Below are 24,532 nucleotides of genomic sequence, written 5' to 3'. Positions count from 1 at the left end.
TTGAAAGAAAATATTCAGCACAAACTGCCAGGAGCACCAAATGCAAAGGGCAGTTTGGAACAGCCTACATGGGATTACTGATATGGAAAAAGCATTTCTACTAATTACAGCTGCAATTAAATTCTAATTTTATAGACAAAATGTTCAATTGGTTATAATTATTATTTGTTTTTCCCATCCCAATACACAATTGACTTTTCTTCTCCCCGAGAGAAAGGGAGCATAGTCATACAGTATAAGGTTTTGTTACCCGATCATCTCCTTTGTTGATCTGTTCAAATGGAAACACCAAGAATTGCTAGCCAGGTTCAGCTGGGGGCAATTCCATATCCAAAGTCCATTCTTCTCTGAGATAAATTACCTTCATTTTGGAAAACGGGAGAAGGCAAGGGTGTTAAAAAGAGAACTTTTCCTGCAGGAATTTTCACGTAATTGTTTTGACCCCAATGTAACTATTTTATGTTACAGGACAGTTGACTACTTGGCTTGCCTGTGTGCCTTAAAATGGAGCCCCAGCAGGTGGATAATGGCCATGAAATCTAACAACCATGATGACAATAATTGTTATGGCATTTAGGTCCCACATTACCTCTGTAAGAAGATAATCAAAGTTATGAATAACACATTTTGGTTTTGAATTGACATAGGATGTCCCTTATTAGTAATACTGCATAATGGAAAGAACTCTGGAACAGAGATCAAGAAGCCATGTTTTTATTCCAGCCTGTCATCAAGTGTGTAACATTGGACAAATGACTCAGGCTCCCTGCTCTATATCTCTAGAATGAGGGAGTTGGATGAGGGATTCAATCATGTCCTTTCCAGCTTAATAGCTTAAGTTTCTATGACATGCCCTTTTGGGTAGAAGCATAGCCCAATCTGCACATTTTTTCTGAGACTGGGTACCAAGGGATGAGTTGAATAGTGTTGCCCTGCACAGTTTAGGAATCTAACAAGACCATCTCTAACTTCTCTTTCTAGTGATTAGAAATAAGTTTTGTGGGTTTTTTTTTGCTTTTCTCAATACCATTTATTTTCCATATATACGTCTCTGCAGACAAGTTTCATTTTACTTGTAAATATTTCCTTCAAATTTCAGAGGAGTCCTCCTAATTCTACTACTCAAAAATCTAGTTTCCAATTCTCTGAACTTTCCATATTTTATAGACCACAACCATATACCCTGTAAACAATCTATTCCTGAAGAGGGCCTGCAGAGCATTTACTCCCTGAGGTGTAAGTTTTCCACAAGGAAAACAAGATTGGGTCTCACCAAACGGCATACTGTTTTCTTAGATACGTACAATAGCCATTATGATTTTAATGATTAGGAAATCCATTTTTATCTTTATTTTCTAATTGTTCTTGTCTTAGTGTAGTTTATTCTGGTTTTGTTAATCTGGTGGGATTTGGGGAGGCGTGGGGTGGGGGTGGGGGGGTGGCTATTACTTCAGGAAATGGCTTGATCTAAACCTATCATTTTATCCTATCCTGACACAAAAGCCATTCCTGTGAAGACGTGATGCCTCTCTGGATGTTTCCCAGCTCCTCTGTTGTTATTGCATTTAATTATGTCTTCCTAGAAACAAGTAAGAACCTCTGAACTTTCTCTTTAATATGATGGCCATTTAACAGATAAATGAACTACCTTAATCCAACATTTATGTATTCTCAATGATTCAAGTATCTCATATTTTCACTGCTGCAATATCATTTCAGTATTTTATACATTTAATTCAAAGGTAAAATAAAAACATTTGAGAAGAATTTGGGGGGTTCCTTTGTGCTACCTTGGTCAAACATGGTTTTGGTAGTGAAAATCCATGTGCAATATTCACTGCAATCAAAAGTACTTGAGTCTGAGAATTAAATACACATATACACACAAAAAAGTTATCCATTTGAGAACAGAGATTAGTGTAATAACCTGGAATCTGCTGCAATAGGAAATAAGAAGGGATAACACTTTTTTAATTAAAAAATTATTTTAAGATTTATTCATTTATTGAGAGAGAGAGAGAGAACATGAGCGGGAAAGGCAGAGGGAGAGAGAATCTCAAGCAGATTCTGCACTGGAGCACAGAGCACGACATGGGGCTCAATCTCCCGACCCCAAGATCACAACCTGAGCTGAAACCAAGAGTCAGATACTTAACAGACTGCACCACCCAGGGTCCCCAAAGGGATAATATTTTTACCTAATGCTAACATCATACCCTGCACTAACCTCTCACCTACTGAATGAAATAATACACTAACTTCATAGAACCAGATTCCTGAGGTATCTAATCTTAAATATTAGGCAATAGTTGTGGCAAAGGTAAGGAGCCAGTTAATCTCAAAGTTAGGCATGGTTTTAAATTTAAGCTATAGACACACCATAATGAACAGTGTTGGGGCAACCAATATAATTTTTTTTTTTTGGTATTGAACATGAAATTATTTTCTCAAGTATCCTGGCAAAAATAATCAGTCAAAATATTTTTGGTAAATGAATTTCTTAACATTTCTGTGTCTTTCTTAATACCACAACATGGACCCACCTATTTTAGTATTTTATGGCATTTGCTAATGACAATTTTATTTCTATTTAGTATTTAAAGAGAAGATTTTCGCATGTTTTTTCTCTTCAAATTATCTTATACACACATTATTTTTATCTTATTTACAAATTAAGCACATTTAAATTACTAATCTACTTTTAAATTTTAAATGAGAAATGCTTTTAAAAAAAGCAACAGGAATTAGACATCGAATGCCCAAAATATTGAAAACATAATCCCTTTAAAAATATCCACCATCTCTCTCCTCCCTCTCCTAATTCAAACTAGTTAGTTTCCTTTGAAGATGTCTTCTGCCAATGTTTCTGCAAACTATTTTTGTTTGAAAATTTCAGGGTGGAATAGTTTTTTAGATGAAGCAAACTGTATTTGCAATTACAGCTTATAAAGTAAAGAAAACCATAAAGTTCCTTTGGCATCAGTTTGACTCAAGGTCAAAATTAGATTTCCTGTTCCTATAATATTTGAATTATAAACCTCTCTTCTTGTAAGTAGATTTGAGCGGTCGGCTGGAAACTGCAATATATTGTATGAATACTAGAGTTAATGTACAATTTGAAGTGAACAGCTCACTTAATTTTGGCCTTCTTCCGTTACAGTAGTGATTTTTCAGTCTTAGTACCAAACATACAGTGGGTGGGTTTCAATTGTACAATAATGCCACTGTATATTTTTTCTTTTTTTTTTAAGATTTTTATTTATTTACTTGACAGAGAGAGACACAGTGAGAGAGGGAACACAAGCAGGGGGAGTGGGAGAGGAAGAAGCAGGCTTCCAGCCAAGCAGGGAGCCCGATGCGGGGCTTGATCCCAGGACCCTGGGATCATGACCTGAGCCGAAGGCAGACGCTTAATGACTGAGCCACCCAGGTGCCCCCCATTGTATATTTTCTTAATTCATTAACAAGATAGGTTTAAAAATTTTCCAATTAACACTATTAAAGATTGGAATTATTTATTTTCACATCAGGCTGTGTGGTGATAGTGATGTTAATAGAGTAAAGGAAGGTATTGGGGTCTTCTATGCAACAGAATTATTTATTAGTTGCTATGAGAAAATAAAAAAGGTACCTGTGGAGAGATAATTCCTGCCCTCGAGGACCCTGTAATACATAGCTGTTTTTTTAAAGCTTTCAAACCAAACATTCGCAAATCAATCTCAATGAAAATACTCTCTGAGTAGGAAAGCACGGGGATTGGGCTAGAAAAATTACCTCATTTCCTCTCATCAACTCCTATTTGAATGCATCACATTACTCATGATGGTGCCTAAAGATACGTTGAGAATTCAAACTCATTTTACCTTAATTACTTAATATATATTAGACTGTTTATTTATGAGTCACAAATCACTGAGCTGAAAAAGACCTGAAAAACTCCTCTGAAGAGGCAGGGGAAAAAAACGTGTGTCCCTGATTAAAGAATTAGACTTTAAGGGAAACAAAAATAATTAAAGGGTTTGCTATGGTCTGAATATTTGTATCCCCCAAAACTTGTATGTTGAAAACCTAATACTCAAGGTGATGGTATTAGGAAGTGGAGCCTTTGGGATGATTAGGTCATGAGGGTGGAGCCCTCATGAACGGGATTAGTGCCCTTATAAAAGGATACAGAGAAGTCCTCAGTCCATAACCTGGAAGGGGGCTTCACAGAACCCAACCACACTAGCACTCCAATTTCAGATTTCCAGTCTCCAGAACTGTGTGGAACAAATTTCTGTTGTTTATAAGCTCCCCAGTCTATGGTACTTTTTTAAAGATGTATTTGTTTATTTTAGAAGGGGGGGCAGAGGGAGAGAGAATTTTTTAAGCAGACTGCGCCAAGCATGGAGCCAGACCCAGGGTTTGATCTCATGACCCCAGAGACCACAACCTGAGCCGAAACCAAGAGCTGGCCACTTAGCCGACTGCGCCACTCAGGTGTCCCTGGGATTCTTTAACAGCAGTCTGAATGGACTAAGACAGGGTTGTGAGACCAGAATCTAAGATTAATTTTATTTGATAAATAAATCTGGCTCATGCTCAAGCAATGAGAATGATATACAAGCACTATAAAGTAATAAATTCCAGCACCTGTTGAGGGGGCCACACCTAAGTCTTCTGCAAATGGGCAGCAACAGGTGGGTTTGCAAGGCTATCTTGGTTCCTTGGTTACCTTCCCACTAATCTCCTTGACTTCCTCAGCCGTCCTCCAACTGAGTGTGAAGATGTGCTGAGGACAACTTGGGCTTCAAGTAAACATAAGTCTATGCTCCCTAGCTTTCCCCCAAGATTATTAAAAACCTGGTATCAGTGATATGGTAATGATTTCCGTCATAATTTATTGCATCTAGAGCTAAAAGTAATTTTTTGTCATGATGACAAATCTTTTTAAGAATTTTCTTAATCTACGTAGTATAAGTAAGCTTTCTAAGATTAGATTATCTACATACTGGGCAATATAAATGTTTATTAATATGGTGCTTAAGTGCTTAAGTGGAGGGTTGTGTGTTTGTTGACTTTTAACACTTCAAGCACAAAAGTAGAGAAGAGTATGAGATCCCATGTACCTAGTTTCTACCACTATCAATGTAGTGAATTTGATTTTATCTATAACTCATCTATTACTCTTTCCCCCGACCTTAGCACTAAAAGTATGGTTTTATTTTATTTTAATGTTTTTAAAGGATTTTATTTATTTATTTGAGAGAGGGAGAGTGAGCTGGGGGAGGGGCAGAGGGACAAGCAGACTCCCCACTGAGTGTGGAGCCTGACGCTGGGCTCAATCCCAGGACCCTGAGACCATGACCTGAGCCAAAGTCAGAACACAACCGACTGAGCCTCCCAAGTGCCCCATCAAAGTATGATTTTAAAGGAAAGCCCAGTTACCATATTTTACCCATAAATTTAAGAAGGGATTTTGATGTCAATAGATCACTAGTCTCTCCATGATTTACAACCACTTTGGAAAAGTTCAGTTTGCCCAAGTGGCCATTTGCTCTCAAGAATCCTTGATCCTAGCCACAGTTTTATTCTCTCAAACATCTTCAGTGTGTATACTTCCTACACCACTCCCTGTCAGTGGTATTACCTTCAGTTTACCCATGATTCTTAATGTTAATATGGCAATTTGATTTAAAAGGTACCTGGGCAAATCACTACTCATCCATTCATTTATTCCCTCGTTCATTCATTCATTATTTGTTGTTCTAGACACCCGAGGTACAGTGTTGAGCAAATTAGATAAAGAACTTGTTCTCCAAACTTATTTTCTAGAGTTTTGATAAAAAGGCAACCATTACGTGGAAGAGTACCTCTTTATATGAGCATTGATGTTCCTGATTCCACTTTATTTTCCCTCTGGGATACTCTTCACACCCTCGCAGCAAGCCCATAAGGGATCACAAGTGTTGCGTATGTCGATTGCCAGCCGCCCTGTTCCCCCTGCTCCCACTGCCTGCCCTACACATAGCTCCAGGAAGGTCTGGAAAAAACATGAATGGTCACATCTTCATCTCAAAATAAAGTATTAATAGGGAAAAAAAAAAAGTAACCTGTGTCTAAAATGCATGGCTTTGAGAATGAAATTTCTAAATAATTACATGACAGCATTCAGAAAATACATATGTCTCTACATAAAACTGTATAATTTAGTAACTATGATGTGTTATATTAAAATGAATGACTGTGCAAAATCAGTTCCCTTATACATCAATCTCTAATTTAAAAAACTGAAGTTTAGAGCTACAAAGGTTATCATTGTTTTTTGCAACACTGAATACTATCTAATTCAAATTCCTTTAAAAAGCCATCTGTAGTACTTTGAGTTTTTGATGTTCCAAAATTGCCTTTCTCTCTGGACAGGTACTTGATAGAGAATATTTAAGCACACAGAATATACCTGTCATTAAAAAAAAAAAAAAGCAAAACAATAAGGAATCATAGAAGTTTTCTCCCTTTTTACATTTAAATTAATCTGGTTTTAGCTGTTTATTTTTCTTTCCAGTCAACAAAAATTAAATTGTAATATGCTATATGGCACATTCTGTCATTGCTTCCTTGCAGATTGAGAATAGAAATGGTTTGTAATTTTAAGGATCGAAAAGATTTAATAACTGGATGAATTATATTTTAAAATTCCCATTAATTTATTTTCAAATGAGGAAAACCCACAACTTTGAGAACTGATTATTATGGGGGGGGGAAGGCCTTGATTTGTAATTGTACCCAAATATGAAAGCCTACATTTTGTAAGCATAAAGATTACATTCTCTTCAAAAGATTTGCAAATTCTCATAGACACATAACTTAGAGAATGAGAAGATTGTAATTTGAAAAATTACAGATTTCATTGTTTTTTTGATGTGTGAAACCTATAAACAAATATCAAGAGATTGTATTGCAAGACTGAAAATCCCTTGTTTAGTTTTGTAAGGGACATTGCCCTCTGTGGGTTATAACCCTGACTTAAAAGAAAAATGCAGAGTAATGCAAAAGACACTCTAATCACTGCATCTAATTACAAAGAAGAATAACACAGTAAAAAAATGTAAGTATCCTTGGGCTGGCGTGTGGTCTAGTGGTCAGAGCATGAGATTTCAAGTCGGTAGTCTAAATTCCTATTTTAAACACCACTTCTAAATTTCTCCATGACTTTGGGCATGACATGAACTTTATTTTTAAATACGAATTTGAGATTCATGCTTGATAATTATAAAGTAGTCTTTTAATCCTCTAGTAGAAGTATAAATCTAACACTATAAAAATTAACAGAGGGACAGGTGTTTTCTTGACTTCTTGCTGATAAAAAACTTGACAGAAAGTTCAGGTAAATACTAATAAATTCAGAAATGTTTTCTTTACCATTTGCGGGTAGCATTGCTATACCCATGTGTTATTTCAAAGTTGGTTCAGGGCATTATTGAACAATCAACTCACTGATATGGTGACTAATTCCGATAGCTCTCCTCTGAATTACTCCTTTGCTTTTGAGGAAATAGTAGTCCTTAATGGAGCCAACACTGCTCTTTTTATACTAATTGTTATTGTCACTCTAAGGAACTTGTACTCCACCACGATGTGCCTGCTTTGTATTTTGTTTATGTGTAGTGTTTTTTAAGTGTTCCTCCAAGTGTAATAAGTACAGACAAATTACCATATAAGTTTTCTTTAAACTACTGCTAGATTTCTAGGGATGAATGGAGGTAAGTGATTCAAATTCTAACATACCTCTATAAATCAATTAGCACAGTAATTTTCACTGGGAATAATTAACATTTGAATTCAAGGAACATGATCTGACTTATAGGACTGTCCTTCCTTCCTTCCTTCCTTCCTCCCTTCCTCTCTCTCTTTCTTTCTTTCTTTCTTTCTTTCTTTCTTTCTTTCTTTCTTTCTCTCTTTCTTCCTTTCTTTCCTTTCTTTCTTTCTTTCTTTCACTGAGTTTCAGTACTCTATGAATTTTCCTGAGTATGATAATATTCTTGTATGCTTTTTAGTCCTTAGTTTAGCTAAAGAGTATGCTTTATCATCGGGAGAATCTACCCAATCTAATTTGCTAAAATAGCCAGTATGCAAATTGGAAACAAGAAAAATCAGGAATATCATGGGGTATTAGTGCAGCACACAGTAAGGTTTTACAACATGTGGCCAAAATCTCAACCCCAACAAGAACCTTCAGTGTCTGATCCATTGCACATTTTCCAGGCAAAAGGTGGTTTTTAAAAAATGGCAATTTATCAAGATAATGCCTCATGAAAGGAAATGGAGACCATTATAAGGCAAAGTAAAACAGCTTAAGGACAAATCTTGTTTTATGTTTCCCTGATTAGAAATGCAGTGTCAGAATGCCTTGCTAAAGTACTTAGAGCACGATTATATGGTCCAAATCTCAGGTGAGAAATCACTGAGTTAAAGGATCAAATCCTGATAGGGTCAGTTTGGTCTTCTGGCATTATATAGTAGGAAAATTAGAATTGAGCTTTCATTAAATGTGTCCTCTGAGGCGGGGGGATCTTCAAATGGAATCCTTGTGTGAGGGCCTGCAGTAGCTCTAATAGCTTCAGAGAATGTCTCTGGATTTTAACATTTATTTATGTTAAGTAATAAAGGGGGAAATCCAACTTATAAAGATCATGAAATTAAAGTTATCTATTTTTTAAAAGCTTCAGATTTTATTTTTTTTTAAGATTTTATTTATTTATTTGAGAGAGAGAGAATGAGAGATAGAGAGCACGAGAGGGAAGAGGGTCAGAGGGAGAAGCAGACTCCCTGCTGAGCAGGGAGCCCGATGCAGGACTCAATCCCGGGACTCCAGGATCATGACCTGAGCCGAAGGCAGTCGCTTAACCAACTGAGCCACCCAGGCGCCCTAAAGTTATCTATTTTTTAAAACCTGAACATTTAGGAAAATATTAGTTTATATTTTAAATGCAGAAATTTAGTCCTGGATTAAGTCTACTGAAGTCTCAATTTCCTGTTTGGGCCTGTTTAATGCATCTTGCAATCAAAAACAATAACAGAAAAGAGAGTAATTTCTTAAAATTTGCTGCTTTATTTATAAAACACTAAATTTCCCCTTTTTAAATCAAACTATTTGATTCTTCATGTTCTCTATGGGTTTCCAAATACAACCGTACTTTACCTACCCACTCCCTAAATATACAATGGATATAGATTAAAAACAACACCTCCTACATATGTGATGCTGTCCTTCTGAGAAGGGCAAGGTGGAAAAAAAATTGTAAACCATGGGAATAAATTCTGCTCTAGCAGAATTAGGTACAACGGGTCAACTTCTAAATAGGGAATGCAGGGTTTTCACTTCATTCTTCAGAAGACATTTCTCTAAGTATCAATTATAATGATAAACTGTAATTATTTGACTAGCTTAGTTGATACTTGAACTTTCTCCAAGAGTTCATATTTCCTCCCATTAGCCCCAGTTTTATCCAGCATTACAACGTAATTCTTGCATTCCACTCCTAAATCTGCTAGAGTACTTTATATGGATATAGAACATTTGGCATGGTGCAATAGAGCCAGAAACCTGGTTGGAAACTTTGGGAAAACAGAGTTCCTCTGTTGTCTCAATATATTACTCATCCTATAAAATTCAAATTTTGTTTTTGACATAGCAAAGTTATCTCTAAAAGGTTACCATGGAATCAGAAATAAGTATTTTAACAGCGGATTTATGTCATTTTCAGCATGAGTTTAAATTTGAAATGTGCTACAAACAATTCTTGTTTGATTGCTAACCACAAAACAGAATTTTAATAGTTGTAACTGAGAGCCTATAAAAATGGCAACATATGCATTATTATTAAAATATTACATTCTCAGTGTTGATTTATGCTTTTGAAATAATACCAAATATAGCTTTGTTAACCTTTACAATCATTAATATTTATGCATAGAATTTTATAAAATCTAGAAAGCAGTTCAGGGGGTTAAGGACAGACATTCAGAATCAGACTTTCTAACCATCCTCAATATTCAGTTTCCAATTTGTGATTTAAGGTGGTAGCTCTGCCTCTAGCTATTGCATTCATAGTCTAGATAGCAGGAAGAAAAAGGGGGCATTTCCCACCCAAAACAATCACATGTGATAGTGTGATCATGATTCTTTGACATAGTATATTCATAATTTTTGACTCTTTCGTCATCGTATTTGATTATACATTTTCTATGTTAAAAGGTAATTTTCAGGAAAAGGTAAAATCATGACTCTCACACCAAAGCAATCTTGAGAAAGAACAAAGCTGAAGGCATCACACTTCCTGATTTCAAACTAAATTATAAAGCTATAGTAATCAAAACAATATGACATTGGCATAAAAACAGACACAAAGACTAATGGAACAGAATAGAGAGCCCAAAACTAAACCCATGCATACACACTCAACTAATTTATGACAAAGGAATCAAGAATATATAAGGGAGAAATAAATGGGCTCTTCAATAAATGTTATTAGGAAAACTGGACAGCCACGTGCAAAAGAATGAAACTGGACCACTATCTTAAACCATACACAAAAATCAACTCAAAATGGATTAAAGACTTGAACGTAAGACCTAAACCATAAAACTAGAAGAAAACACAGGCAGTAAGTTCCCTGACATCAGTCTTAATGACAATTTTTTGGATTTGACACCAAAAGCAAAGGCAACATAAACAAAAAATAAACACGTGGGACTACATCAAACTGAAAAGCTTCTGCACAGAAAAAGAAACCACCAACAAAATGAAAAGACAGCGGGGCCTGAGTGGCTCAGTTGGTTAAGCCGTCTGTCTTCAGCTCAGGTCATGATCCCAGGGTCCTAGGATTGAGCCCCACATCGGGCTTCCTGCTCAGCGGGAGCCTGTTTCTCCTCCTTCCTGCTTGTGCTCTCTCTTGCTATCTCTGTCACTATCTGTCTCTCTCTCAAATAAAAAATAAGTAATTAAATAATTAAAAAACCAAAATGAAAAGACAACCTACTGAATGGGAGAAAATATTTGCAAATTATGTATCTTATAAGGGATCAATATTCAAAATATATAAAGAACGCATACAACTCAATAGAAAAAAACAAGTAATCCATTAAAAACATGGGCAGAGGATCTGAATAGACATTTTCCAAAGAAGACATGCAGATGGCCAACTGATGCATGAAAAAATACATCATCACAATGAGATGTCACTTCATACCTGTTAGAATGGCTATTATCAAAAAGATAGGACCGGGTGCCTGGTTGGCTCAGTTGCTACTCTTCATCCTGAGTTTGTGAGTTCAAGCCCTACATTGGGTACAGAGATTACTTAAAAATAAAATCCATATATAAAAAAAGAAATAACAAGTTTGGATAAGGATGTGGAGATAAGGAAATGCTTTTGTACTGTTAGTGGGAATGTAAATTAATGCAGCCACGGTGGAAAACAGTATAGACGTTCCTCAGAAAATTAAAATTAGAACTACCATATAGGGGTGCCTGGGTGGCTCAGTTGGTTAAGCGACTGCCTTCGGCTCAGGTCATGATCCTGGAGTCCCGGGATTGAGTCCCACATTAGGCTCCCTGCTCAGCAAGGAGCCTGCTTCTCCCTCTGGCCCTCCCCCCCTCTCATGTGCTCTCTCTCTCTCTGTCTCATTCTCACTCTCTCAAAATAAATAAATAATCTTAAAAAAAATAAAATAAGGGCGGCTGGGTGGCTCAGTGGGTTAAGCGACTGCCTTCGGCTCAGGTCACGATCCTGGAGTCCCGGGATCGAGTCCCACATCGGGCTCCCTGCTCAGCGGGGAGTCTGCTTCTCCCTCTGACCTTCTTCCCTCTCATGCTCTCTCTCTACCATTCTCTCTCTCTCAATAAATAAATAAAAATCTTAAAAAATAAAATAAAATAAAATAAAATTAGAACTACCATATAATCCAGCAATTCCACTTCTGGGTAATTACCCGAAGGAAACAAAAACACTAACTTGAAAAGACATCTGCATCCCCATGTTCACTGCAACATTATTGACAGTAGTTGAGATGTGGAAGCAACCTAAATGTCTATTGTTGGATGGATAAAGAAAATGTGGTACATTTATATAATGGAATATTATTCAGCCATAAAAAAAGAAGGAAATCCCTGGGATGCCTGGGTGGCTCAGTTGGTTAAGCATCTACCTTTGGCTCAGGTCATGATCCTGGGGTCTTGGGATCGAGCCCCGCATCGGGCTCCCTGCTCAGAGGGGTGCCTGCTTCTCCCTCTGCCTGCTGCAGCTCCCCCTGCTTGTGCTTTCTCTCTCTCTGACAAATAAATAAATACAATCTTTAAAAAAAAAAAAGGAAATTCTGCCATTTGCAACAACATGAGTGGACCTTGAGGGCATTATGCTAAGTGAAACAAGTCAGACAGAAAAAGACAAATATCTCAGTTATATAAAAAGAAAAAATTGAAATCATAGATACAGGGAACAGACTGGTGATTGCCAGAGATGGGGGTTTGGGGGTGAAATGGGTAAAGGTGGTTAAAAGGTACAAACTTCCAGTTATAAGATAAATAAGTCCTGAGGATATAATGTCCGGCATGGTAACTATAGTTAATAATACTGCATCGTGTATTTGAAAGTTGCTAAGACAGATTTCTCATTACATGAATAAAGTTGTGACTATGAGTGGTGATGGATGTTAACTAAATTTATTGTGGTGATCATTTCACAATATATACAAATATCAAATCATCGGGCACCTGGGTGGCTCAATCGTTAAGTGTCTGCCTTTGGCTCATGTCATGATCCCGGGGTCCTGGGATCGAGACCCGCATCGGACTCCCTGCTCCACGGGAAGCCTGCTTCTCCCTCTCCCACTCCCCTTCCTTGTGTTTCCTCTCTCACTATGTCTCTCTGTCAAATAAATAAATAAAATCTTAAAAAAAAACCAAATCATTATGTTGTACACCTGAAACTAATATAATGTTCATGTCAATCATATCAATAAAAAAGTAGACACATTTGAGTGAGTTTAATCAATTTATCTGTTTTATAGTTTGCAGTATACTATGAGATTATTATAATCCTATCTATATGGCAACATTATTATACCTGATAGCTATTTATGCTACATTTATTTTTTTTAAAGATTTTATTTATTTATTTGAGAGAGAGAGAGAGAGTGCATGAACTGGGGGCGTAAGGGCAGAGGAGGAGGGATAAGCAGATTCCCAGCTGAGCAGGGAGCCTGTGGGCCAATCCCAGGACCTGGGATCATGACCTGAGCCAAAGCAGACACTTAATGGACTGAGCCACCCAGGCACCCCCCCGATTTATGCTATAGTTAAAACATGTACCATGCCATGGTTCTTAAAATCCAGGGTGATGGAGTCAGACATGGACTCTGAGTTACCAGCTGAATGACCTTGACTCAAATCTCAGTTTCTCTACTATAAAATAGTTATAAGAAACCTATTTCAATGGATTTTTATGGAATTAAATCAACTAATAACATGTCTACGTAAAGATAGACCACAATACTGGATGCACAATATGTGAACAAAAAGGATTAGTTCCTTCACTACCTTAGGAAGCCGAGCTAGAGTAGAGCAGTGGCTTTTTTCCTCTCTCAATTTTTCCTTCCTTCCTTCCTTCCTTCCTTCCTTCCTTCCTTCCTTCCTTCCTTCCTTCCTTCCCTCCCTCCCTCCCTCCCTCCTCTTTTACTTTACTATGCCTAAGAATGACTTTGGGGTTATTAAAAATGGAGATTTCTGGGCCTTACCTCTTGAAGCTGAATCCTTGGGTTTAGAGCAGAAAAGCAAGGAGGATGACTTTTGATGTAGGGGGTCCCTAGATTCACCTTGAGGGAAGAAGTGGTGGAGGAGAGAGCGCACTGGCTGGCTGGCGGCAGGTGTGAGCACAGCGGCTCTCTGATCTAGTCTGCCTTTCTAAGGACTTAACACATGGCTCAAGGCAAGAGAGTTCCCTTCCCACCCCTCCTTTGGCTGTCTGTAAATGAGAATTTAGAGATTGAGTCTATTGCTTTGGTCCCAGGAGAGACTTTTGTAAGATTCAAATAATATAATAACTTTTATAAGTTAATAACTTGTCAAGTTAATATTTGTGAAGTAATAACTTTTGTTAAGTTTTCAAATAATGGCCAAGGAAAAGGGAGTTAAATTTTAAAAAGGAATAAAACCAAGAGAAAATGTTTGGCAAAAGGCATAAAATTATGTTTGGAAGGAGGCAGGACAAAAATTGAAAAGGGACTGGAGACAAGCAAAACGAAGATGCAGCAAAAATAGGGGGCAGATTAGCAACCAAATACTCAATCTCGTGCGCTTATTTGGGGAACTGGGGAATTAATAGATACACACTCAGAAAAGGGAAGGAGTTCAAAGGAAAAGCAGCAAAAGGTACAGGCAGAAAAAGAATGAATACACAAGAGAAGAAAACTGAAGGTCAAATGCAAGAAAAGGAAGGCAAGGGGGTTCTGAAATTTGTCTCTTGCCTAATGATTACCTTAAAATCCACAAAAGAAAAGTCTGCTGAGGGAAAAGAACTAAGCAGAATTTCTGAAGGGAAGAGCACAGAACTTAGAACCTAAAGGGCAATTTGTAGTGGGGAGATTTTTAAGTCAGCAAATACCCACACAAGGATTTCATTGAGGGAAATTCGATTATAAAGTCACTGGTTATGATTTAAGGCTCTTTCATTGACTTAGATGCCAGGATGAAAGACCAGCTTTCAGGAATAGACCAATTTTGTTAAAAAATTTAAAAAATATTTGAGAAGGGAGAGAAGCTTCTGGCTGTTGATGCTATTAAAAGAGCATATGGCATTTCTAAACGAACATATTATTTATAACAAACTGATAGGAAGGGATCACATAAATGGTTAAAATCCTGAAAACTGTGAATGTGGAAAAAGAAACTACACAAGTGTAATAAAACATCTATAGCCAGGTAATTTGATTTATTAGTCCGTGCTTGTCCTCTATTTCCTTACATTTTTCTCTCTTTCCATTTCAAGCAGACAGCCATGCTTTGGATTCCCTTTGTCTGGGAAGCTTTAAAGCTACAGTTCCCTTTGCCAGGTTTAATTTATTTTTTTACTTTTTTTAAAGACTTTATTTATTCACTTGACACAGAGAGAGCGCGAGCGAGCGAGAGAGAGACAGAGAGCAAGAGAGAGACAGAGAGACAGAGAGCAAGCACAAGCAGGGGGAGCGGCAGGCAGGGGAGAAGCGGCTTCCCGCCGAGCAAAGAGCCTGATGGAGGACTCAACCCCAGGACCCCGGGATCATGACCTGAGCCAAAGGCAGACGCTTAATGACTGAGCCACCCAGGCACCCCTGCCAGGTTTAATTTAAAAGTAAAAGTTGCATATATTCCAACTCCTTCCATCTTTTGTAAAAGCTAAAGTTCATCCAAAATATGATGGTAGGAACCCCATTGCAGAGAGGAGAAAGGGCAACCAGGAAGAAAGGTACGAGCTGTGCCAGCTGAGATTTGAGATGTTCTACAGGGTTCCTATGGGTGAAAAGGACGACAGTACTTAATAACTGGTGTGCTTTTAAATAGCTGCGAATTTATTCAAGTTGTAAATGTAAAACTAATTATTCTTAAGCTTTGAGACACAACTTGGAAATCTAATAAATTCACTTCTTTGTGAATTTTTTAAAATTATGAAGTAGTTCATGCTTACAAAAGAAGACATGTATATATATGTGCATATACACACATATAAAATTATGCATATAAAATAACATATATGATTTAAAGAACAATGAAATAAACATCCATATAGCTACCACCCAGTTTAAGAAAAGAGACATTACCGGGGCGCCTGAGTGGTTCAGTTGGTTAAGTGGCTGCCTTCCGCTCAGGTCATGATCCCAGGGTCCTGGAATCGAGTCCCATGTCAGGCTCCCTGCTCAGCGAGGAACGTGCTTCCCCCTCTCCCTCCATCTTCCGGCTTGTTCTCTCACTCTCTCTCTGTCAAATAAATAAATAAAATATTTTAAAAAAAAAAGAAAAGGAACATTACCTTTGAAGCCCTCCCAGCCTCTCTTATCATCCTTATCACCTCTTCCAGAAATAACTACCTATTTTAATTTTGTGTTTATAATTCCTTTGCTTTCCATAATTATAGTTTTATCTACAAATGGGTGTGTATATTCCTAAATCATATTTAGTTTGATACATCTTTGAATTTATATGATATCATACTTTATATTTGTCTGTAATTTGCTTTACTAACATAACATTTTTTTTATTATGTTATGTCAGTCACCATACAGTACACCATTAGTTTTTGATGTAGTGATCCACGATTCATTATTTGCGTGTAACACCCAGTGCTCATTACAACACGTGCCCTCCTTAATACCCACCCCCCTCCCCCTCCCCTCTGAAACCCTCAGATTGTTTCCCGGGGTCCATAGTCTCTCGTGGTTCGTCTCCCCCTCTGATTTCCCCCTTCAGGTTTCCCTCCCTTCCCCTAATGTCCTCTGTGCTATTCCTATGTTCCACAGATGAGTGAAAGCATATTAGTCACATAACATTTCTGACAATCACCTAAGTTACTGCATCTGGTTATAGTTCACTCATTTTTCACTGTCATATACTATTCCATAATTTGAATAAACAACAATTTATATACCCATCCTTCTGTCAATGGAAATTTTGGTTGTTTTCAGTTTTTGTTTTGTATTATTATTATTAAGAGAGAGAGCATATGTGTGAGCAGGGGGAGGGGCAAAGAGAGAAGGAGAGAGAGAATCTCAAGCAGGCTCCACACCCAGCTGGGAGCCCAATGTGGGGCTCCATCTCACGACCCTGAGATCATGACCTGAGCCAAAATCAGGGACACTTAACTTATCAGCCATCCAGGTGCCCTGCTATGAACATTCTTAAACACATCTCTTAGTGAATACATGTAAGAATCTTTCTTGGATAAATAACTAGGAATAGAATCACTAGATTGTAAGGTACACCAAATTGTGTTCCAAATGATTGCATCACTTTACATTCCCTTAAACAAAGTGGTCTTCATCCTCCCCAGACTTTTGGTATAGTCAGACTTTTTAATCATCACCAGTATACTGGGAAGTGAAAATCCTTTATAAATCGGGCGCCTGGGTGGCTCAGTTGGTTAAGCAACTGCCTTCGGCTCAGGTCATGGTCCTGGACTCCCAGGATCGAGTCCCACATCAGGCTCCCTGCTCAGCGGGGAGTCTGCTTCTCCCTCTGACCCTCCTCCCTCTCATGCTCTCTGTTTCTCATTCTCTCTCTCGCAAATAAATAAAAAAAAATCTTAAAAAACAATCCTTTATAAATCACTTTCACTTATTCTTTGATGAATGTTCAATTAATAAGTTCAACAGATGAAAATTCCTTAAAAACTTACACACACTTACACACACAAAAATAAACCTTTTAAACTATATTGACAAATTTAAGATATCTGATTATCTGAGCCATTTTACATGACTGACAAGGCAAACTAACAATTCAACAGGTGAGGTCTATGGAGCGCCTGGGTGGCTCAGTTGTTAAGCATTTGCCTTCGGCTCAGGTCATGATCCCAGGGTCTGGGATCGGCCCTGCCTCGGGCTCCCTGCTCTGCAGGAAGCCCGCTTCTCCCTCTCCCACTCCCCCTGCTTGTGTTCCCTCTCTTGCTGTCTCTCCCTCTGTCAAATAAATAAAATCTTAAAAAAAGTAAAAAAGAAACAAGCAAGGTCTAATATTCATAGCTATTATAAGTCTAGTGAGTCAAACTCATACACGTGTCAAATCAGGGCTCTCTTAAACATTCAAGCACTATTTACAAATTCACCAGTCCTTTTATACATTTCAAATTAAAACCTTAAGTCTAACATCAAATTACCTTAACTTTTCTGATTGAAATTGCAAGGTAATATATCAAATTCTCTTTATCTTGTCAAATACAGTAACAAATACAACAGCAATAATTACAAAGTTCATTCCTAATTCATTATTACTAAAAGTTTGATTTATTTCATCATTACAATTGACTTACCTAACTCTAGGACATAATTTACAATCATAGGCAGGCTAGATCAGAGATTCTAAACTGCTGTATGGATCCCTGGTAGAGATTTGGGACCACAGTCAAGATTAGATGTGACTTCCAGGATCATTCTACCAAAGTTATAAGTTAATTCATGGAGTCCTTATTGGGACTTCTGCTTGCTCTATTGATGGTCAAGTTATCTACTGCTGCTTAAAAATTCCCCCCAAACTTAGTGGCTTAAAACAACTATAATTTTATTATATTGGACGATTTTTATAATCATAAATTCAAGTAAGGATTGGCTAGGAGACTTGTCTGCTCCATATAGCTTTGACCAGGCAGCCATTTGGTGGTAATCAGCTGATTGTTGAACGGAGCTGGAGAGTCAAAGACAGTGTAACTCACTCATTTTGTCTTAATGTGGATGTCTAGAAGGCTAGGCTTAGGTGAACCTTTTCCCATGTAGTTTCTCCTGCAGAGTAACCAAACTTCCTACATGGCTGTTCAGGAGGTCCAGACAGAAAGAAGCCCTTGAGCTTTTAATGACTTAGCCTCAGAAGTTCTAGAAGGTCACTTCTACCATATCCCATTGATTAAGGAAGTCACTAAGTCCACTGATTCAAGGAGTGAGCAGTTCAATTCCACCTCTCAAAGAGAGAAATGTCCAAGAATTTGCAGCCATCTTCAATCCACCATGGGTGAGTTCCGCTTGCTATATCAACCAACGAGCCTGTCTAACTCACACTATCCTCTGGAATTTAGTTTCCCCAAAAATCATGTGCGGCTAGATATCTTTTTGAGTTTCACAGTTTCCTAATTTTTGCTGTAAACATTTTTAAAAACTTAATCACCTGAACTGGGAAAATAGGATTCTGAACTTCCTACCCAGGTTGCAGTTAATCTCTTAGTAAATGATGACTTAATTTAATTTCATACTCCATCACTACCCCCAATCTGGCTTGTACTGATTTATTTAAATTTTGCTTTTTATCGGCCTCTCCAGTCACTATTTTTTTAAGCCAATTTAAATTTTACTCTGAGCCTCAAATTAATAAATCTGGAGAGTAATTCATTCTCAATCATTATTGGGCCCCCAAAATTTCTCCCCCCAGAATTGTACAAAAACTACTACCACAGAGACCCAGAAAACTAGATTTAAGTTATTGGCTCATTCTGTTTACTACTGAAATAACCACTGCCCAGCCCATGACCCATCCTTTAGATCCAGCAACTCTGCTGCCTGTTTGGGGAATAGGAGTCTTTTGCTGGTTAGTAGTTCCTGTGCCTCCAGTCCTGGCTCCCTGTATGTCTGCTGATGTCCTATCATATACATGGCACTGACACTCTGGGATCTGGCAACCTCTGACCTTTCCAAATAAAGGGTGTAATACAATGATTTTTAAATTGTGACTGGAGAGGCTGATAAAAAGCAAAATTTAAATAAATCAGTATAAGCCAGATTGGGGGTAGTGATGGAGTATGAAATTAAATTAAATTAATTAAATTAATAAAATAAAATAAAATAAAATTTTATTTTATTAAATAAAATAAAAAGAAGAGCAGGGAAAAAAAAAAAGTGAACCAGGTAGAGAAAGGTCAAAAGCAGGAAGGTACCAAGAATTGGGTTGTTCTAGGAAATCAAAGACCTGTATGGCTGAAACACCATGGGCAAAAGAGAAAACAGAAATGAGCTCCCTCATACTGAACGCGCTCACCCAGCACAGCGCAGCGCTGGGCCAGACGAGGCCTCTTCCATCTTTGTATGGGGCAGAGCCTGCCTGTAGAGGGGCGCAGGGGAACATGGGCTCTTTGTAGGCAGGAGACGAGGGAAGAGTTGAGCTGAGCATGTCCCATATATTCTTCACACATTTTCCCAATCAGACAAGTTTCTCTACCTCTCCAGGCACAGTGAATAAAGAAGCAAAGATAGGTATTATCAAAGGAGCCATCATAATAATCGCCCATAGAATTTAAGCCAGATAAAAAGGTAGAGGGAAGAGGGGCTTGAATGATAATGAAAATGGGTGGGGTCAGGGTACTGGGAGTCTCAACTGAATTGACACCTTGTGGCTGTGGGAGTTCTACAGAAAGAGTGGAAAGGATAAAAGGAGAATGGCCCAAAGCCAGATAGATATCTGCAGCCCAGATTTCAGTAGTACCAAACTTTGGTTCTGACAGATTTGAGAAATGGCGGGGTTGTGCAGCTGCAATAGAATGGAGGAACGGGTGTTGGAGGTGAGAAGATCCAGGAATGGGGAAAGCAGGTGGAGAACAAATTACCCACATAAATGACACAGTTCTAAGGATGACATAGAAGAAGGTGAAGAGAGAGACCGAACGAAAAGCTAAAGTCTTCAGTGGTTGAGATGGGAAGGAGGACATTAAATACTGGTGATGAGGGGAAGAAGTGGGGATGAGTTTTGCAGAAAGAGAAGAAGGGCGTGAAGCGGTTATAAAGAAGCTATAGATGCAAAGCCACCTACTCTACCTCTTAGCCCCGAGGTGCTTTGGGTGTGACAGAAAAAAAAAACCAACAACAACCCAGCTTCCACATGGGTGGGCTGCAAGAACAGCAAGGACATCAGAGCTGAGGCAGCTTTCAGTTAATGCAAGGAACCATTCAAACAAGAGGTTGAGGCTTTGCTGATCACACAGTAAGACATGCTGGAGGGCCTTTCAAAGATCACAGTGAAAGGATTTGGGAATTAAGGAAGGGGTGAGCAAGGCATCATTCACCTTGTACCCTATGTTCTATTCGTACAGAATACAATATAAATTGTACTCCCAGAGTTTTGCATCCTGAGGGCCCTGGAGATAGTAACTGGAGCAATATGAGGGTGGGCATTTGGGGGAAGCTTGGCTCAAATAGAGATAAACAGAGGTAAATAGGGATGTGAGACATAATAGAACTATTTTTTGTAGTCTACCTTCCCCCCCGACCAAAGATTCTATTTATTTATTTGGGACACAGAGAGAAAGACAGAAAGAGCATGAGTTGGGGGGTTGCAGAAAGAGAAGCAAAAGCAGACTCTCAGCTAGGCAGAGAGTCCGACTCAGGGCTCGATCCCAAGACCCCAAGATCATGACCTGAGCTGAAGGCAGACACTTAACCGACTGAGCCACCTAGGTGCCCCGAGTATATTTAGGTTTTAATTATTCATCCACGATATCACCACCTTGACTCTGCTGCTCCTTGTAGATACTTTATTGTTTTCTGTCAGATTTTCCCACTAACATGAGTTGCAAAAGCATTTCTTTATTTTTCTGCTAGTCCAGCTGCAGCTGTCAAGACTGCACATACAACAAAAACAAAAAAATACAATCCTAAGGAAGAAAGGAAGTATTTTCCCAATATTTCGTAATTTGGCAAGGTTAATGTGCGAAAGAGAAGCCAAATTTTAGAAATAACTACTTGTTTCGGCCGATTTAACATTTTAGATAAAGGCCACCTTCTTTGTCAGGCTGTGACCTGTAGGTGGTGTCTTTGTTCCTCCAGGCACATATATTAAGTCTAGAAGGATAGAGAGTTCCAATCACTTTGCAAATTTGATGAGAGGTGTATACACCGCCCCCCCCACAAGAAAAATAAACGCACATTGTCATTTTTTGCTTTACTGTCAGAGGTTCACAGATCTTCTGAAGCCCAACTGTGGACCACGTTTTGAAATTCCACTTTAAAATAGCAGTTATTAGAGATGGTTTAAAGGTTTCCTTTTTTGGGGCACCTGGGTGGCCCAGTCGTTAAGCGTCTGCCTTTGGCTCAGGTCATGATCTCAGGGTCCTGGGATCGAGCCCCACATCAGGCTCCCTGCTCAGCAGGAAGCCTGCTTCTCCCTCTCCCGCTCCCCCTGCTTGTGTTCCCTCTCTCGCTGTGTCTCTGTCAAATAAATAAATAAAATCTTTAAAAAAAAAAAAGGTTTCTTTTTTTGATCTTCATTTTCTAACTTTCCTAAAATTGAAAATGGGTTATTTGTGTTAAAATAAATGTTTTCTAAAAAAAACACCCTGTGCTACAGGTAACTTAAAAGATCTTGCAAAATAAATTCATTATACAGTGAACTTGTCCAAGACTGACAAGACTTTGAGTTCGAAGTGGCTGCCATAGGAGGTACTCAGTTTTCCCATCTGTAAAATGGAGTAATTAATATTAATCAGTCATTATGTTGCATAGATTAATACTTGCAAAATCCTAATGATTGTGATTTTTTCTAAACTCCCTCTGGGTCATCTGTTATTTAGGTTATACTTTTCTTCTCTAGACTGAAGCAGATATAATGCCACAGCTGCTTCTTCAGCTACTCTGTTCTGTTGTTGTTGCTTTTTTTTTTTTGGTGAAGGAACACCTGCTTAGAATGTACCTAAGGAGTTATTTCTTTGGTTTTTGATAATTAAAGCACTGCTATGGTGATGGCTGACATCTGGATTCACTTTTAAAGACTTCACTGTATTTTTCTGGCTCCTGGGAGATTCATGAACTATAATGCATTAGATGGAAATGTGGTGATGTGCTTCCTTTTGCAACAGCAATTTTACTCTTGCTTTGTTATTTCCCCACTGCAATGAGTGAGAGCTGCCACTCTTGTTACTGCTGCTAAGAGATTAAGGGAACTGAGTTGAGCTCCAGAAATTTAATATGCCATATAATGCCTGATTTATTTTGATTCTGGCTTTGACTTGAATTGATAAACTCACTTGGGACTGCTCTGCAGAATCAACACCCAGGGATTAATTTTTTTTTATAAACTGGTTCTGAAATAATTTCTTTTTGGGGGAGGGAGCATGAAAATCTAGTTCTCTTACCTATTTCCAATAGTAACAAGGAAAGTAAAATTTGGCAAAAGTATTCTAATGTTATGATTTCCCCAAAAGTTATATTCCTCCATCTCCACTCAATTATAGCTCATGAAATTTTTCTAAGATCTGCTTTCCAGAACTATGTACTTTGTTTAAGGCGATTATAAATTACACCATTAACTGTCTCTACCTTGACATTCTTCTCGGCTGGTCCCTCACAGGTAGTCACACCAATGAAGACATGTAGATCGGTCAGGGCTCCCATTTGCAGAGGACATAAGCCAATTCTGGCTGAATGAGCAGAAAAGAAGTTTAAGAGGAGATGGAAAGACTCAGAGAACCGCCTCGAGGCCGGAGGGGACCAGGAGCAACGCTAACAACCCCCCCCCCCCCCCCGGGGAGAGGGGCCCTACAAGGTCACGCCCACTACTAACTGCCGCCCTCACAAACACTAAAGGCTACCGTTGCCAATTCCACTGCCCAGCCAGGCCGCTTCTGCGCTCTCAATTTAACCTTGCAAGCACTCCCCCCACCAAATGTCGGATGCCAATCTTTCCTTCCTCAAGCTCCTCATTTCCAAAGTCTTACGCAGGTGGGCTGAATGTGGAAGGCCAAGTCCTATGTCTGCCCCCTAGCTGGGAGAGTCTGGAAATCTCGTTTTCAGAGCTCACCTAGGGGAAGCAGTTCCCAAACTTACATTAAGACTGGGAAATCCCTAAACGTAGCAAGTATATTCAAAACAACCTGGGCAGCCAGAAAATTTGAAAATGTTTTCTACAGGAGAGAATTAATATATTGAGGATATATGCTAAGGGCCGGGTGCTTTAAATAGATTACATTATTTAATCTTCAACGAAGTAGATATTTTAACCCTCTTTTATTTTTTACCTTTTTAAAAGATTTTATTTATTATGTCAGAGAGAGAGAGAGAGAGAGCACAAGCAGGGGGACTTCAATCGAGTCCTGCTGAGCAAGGAGCCCCATGCAGGACTCGATTCCAGGACCCTGAGATCATGACCTGAGCGGAAGGCAGACGCTTAACCGACTGAGCCACCCAGGTATCCCTTTAACCCTATTTTAATGATGGGAACACTGAGGCTCAGAGAAGTTATTATTAGCTCGAGGTCATTTTGTTGGCAAAATGGAGAACATAGATTCATGTCTAGGATTTTTCCTTCAGAACTTTTCTTGTCTTACAACATACCTCTAATTTCCATTTCCCAACTGCTGACTCATATATAACAGCAGTGGGCCAAGCAGTGGGGCAGAAGGGAGCCTGGAGCTCTAGGAGCTGGCAAGGAGGGGTGCATTAATTGCAAGAAAATTTAAAGACAATAATAAAACAGACTAAAAATAGGTCTACTTTACTATTATTATTATTGAAGATTTTATTTATTTACTTGAGAGAGAGCGAGAGAGCAAGAGAGTGAGAGAGAGGGAGAGGGAGAAGCAGACTCCCCACTGAGCAGGGAGCCCAATGTGGGACTTGATCCTGGGATCATGACCTGAGCCAGAGGCAGACACTTAACCGACTGAGCCACTCAGGCATCCTACTTTATTATTATCATCATGTAACAGCAAGTCCAAAAAATGTCAGCAATAAAATATTCCTTCTTGCTGAGGTGAACTGTTCCCTACTCCTTGGTACACCAGTATATATAAGAAGCCCCCAACTTAATTTCCAAGGTCTAAAAAAAGAAGGTTGT

The 24,532-nt window shown here is 38.5% G+C and overlaps 1 long non-coding RNA gene across 1 annotated transcript; it reads right to left on the bottom strand.

Annotated features, from left to right (window-relative positions):
* Window positions 1-4,179: 4,179 nt before the first annotated feature.
* Window positions 4,180-23,162, bottom strand: LOC141370571 (uncharacterized). The gene is made up of 3 exons (XR_012374733.1): window positions 23,017-23,162; window positions 5,853-6,022; window positions 4,180-4,259 (listed from the first exon to the last, which is right to left on the bottom strand). It is a non-coding gene; the product is annotated as an uncharacterized lncRNA (long non-coding RNA).
* Window positions 23,163-24,532: the final 1,370 nt, after the last annotated feature.

This window comes from Callorhinus ursinus, unplaced genomic scaffold, assembly GCF_003265705.2.
Source record: "Callorhinus ursinus isolate GAN/ISIS: 27379988/994484 unplaced genomic scaffold, GSC_fseal_2.0 scaffold2, whole genome shotgun sequence".
NCBI lineage: Eukaryota > Metazoa > Chordata > Mammalia > Carnivora > Otariidae > Callorhinus > Callorhinus ursinus.
This window is presented reverse-complemented; position numbering and strand designations above follow the sequence as displayed.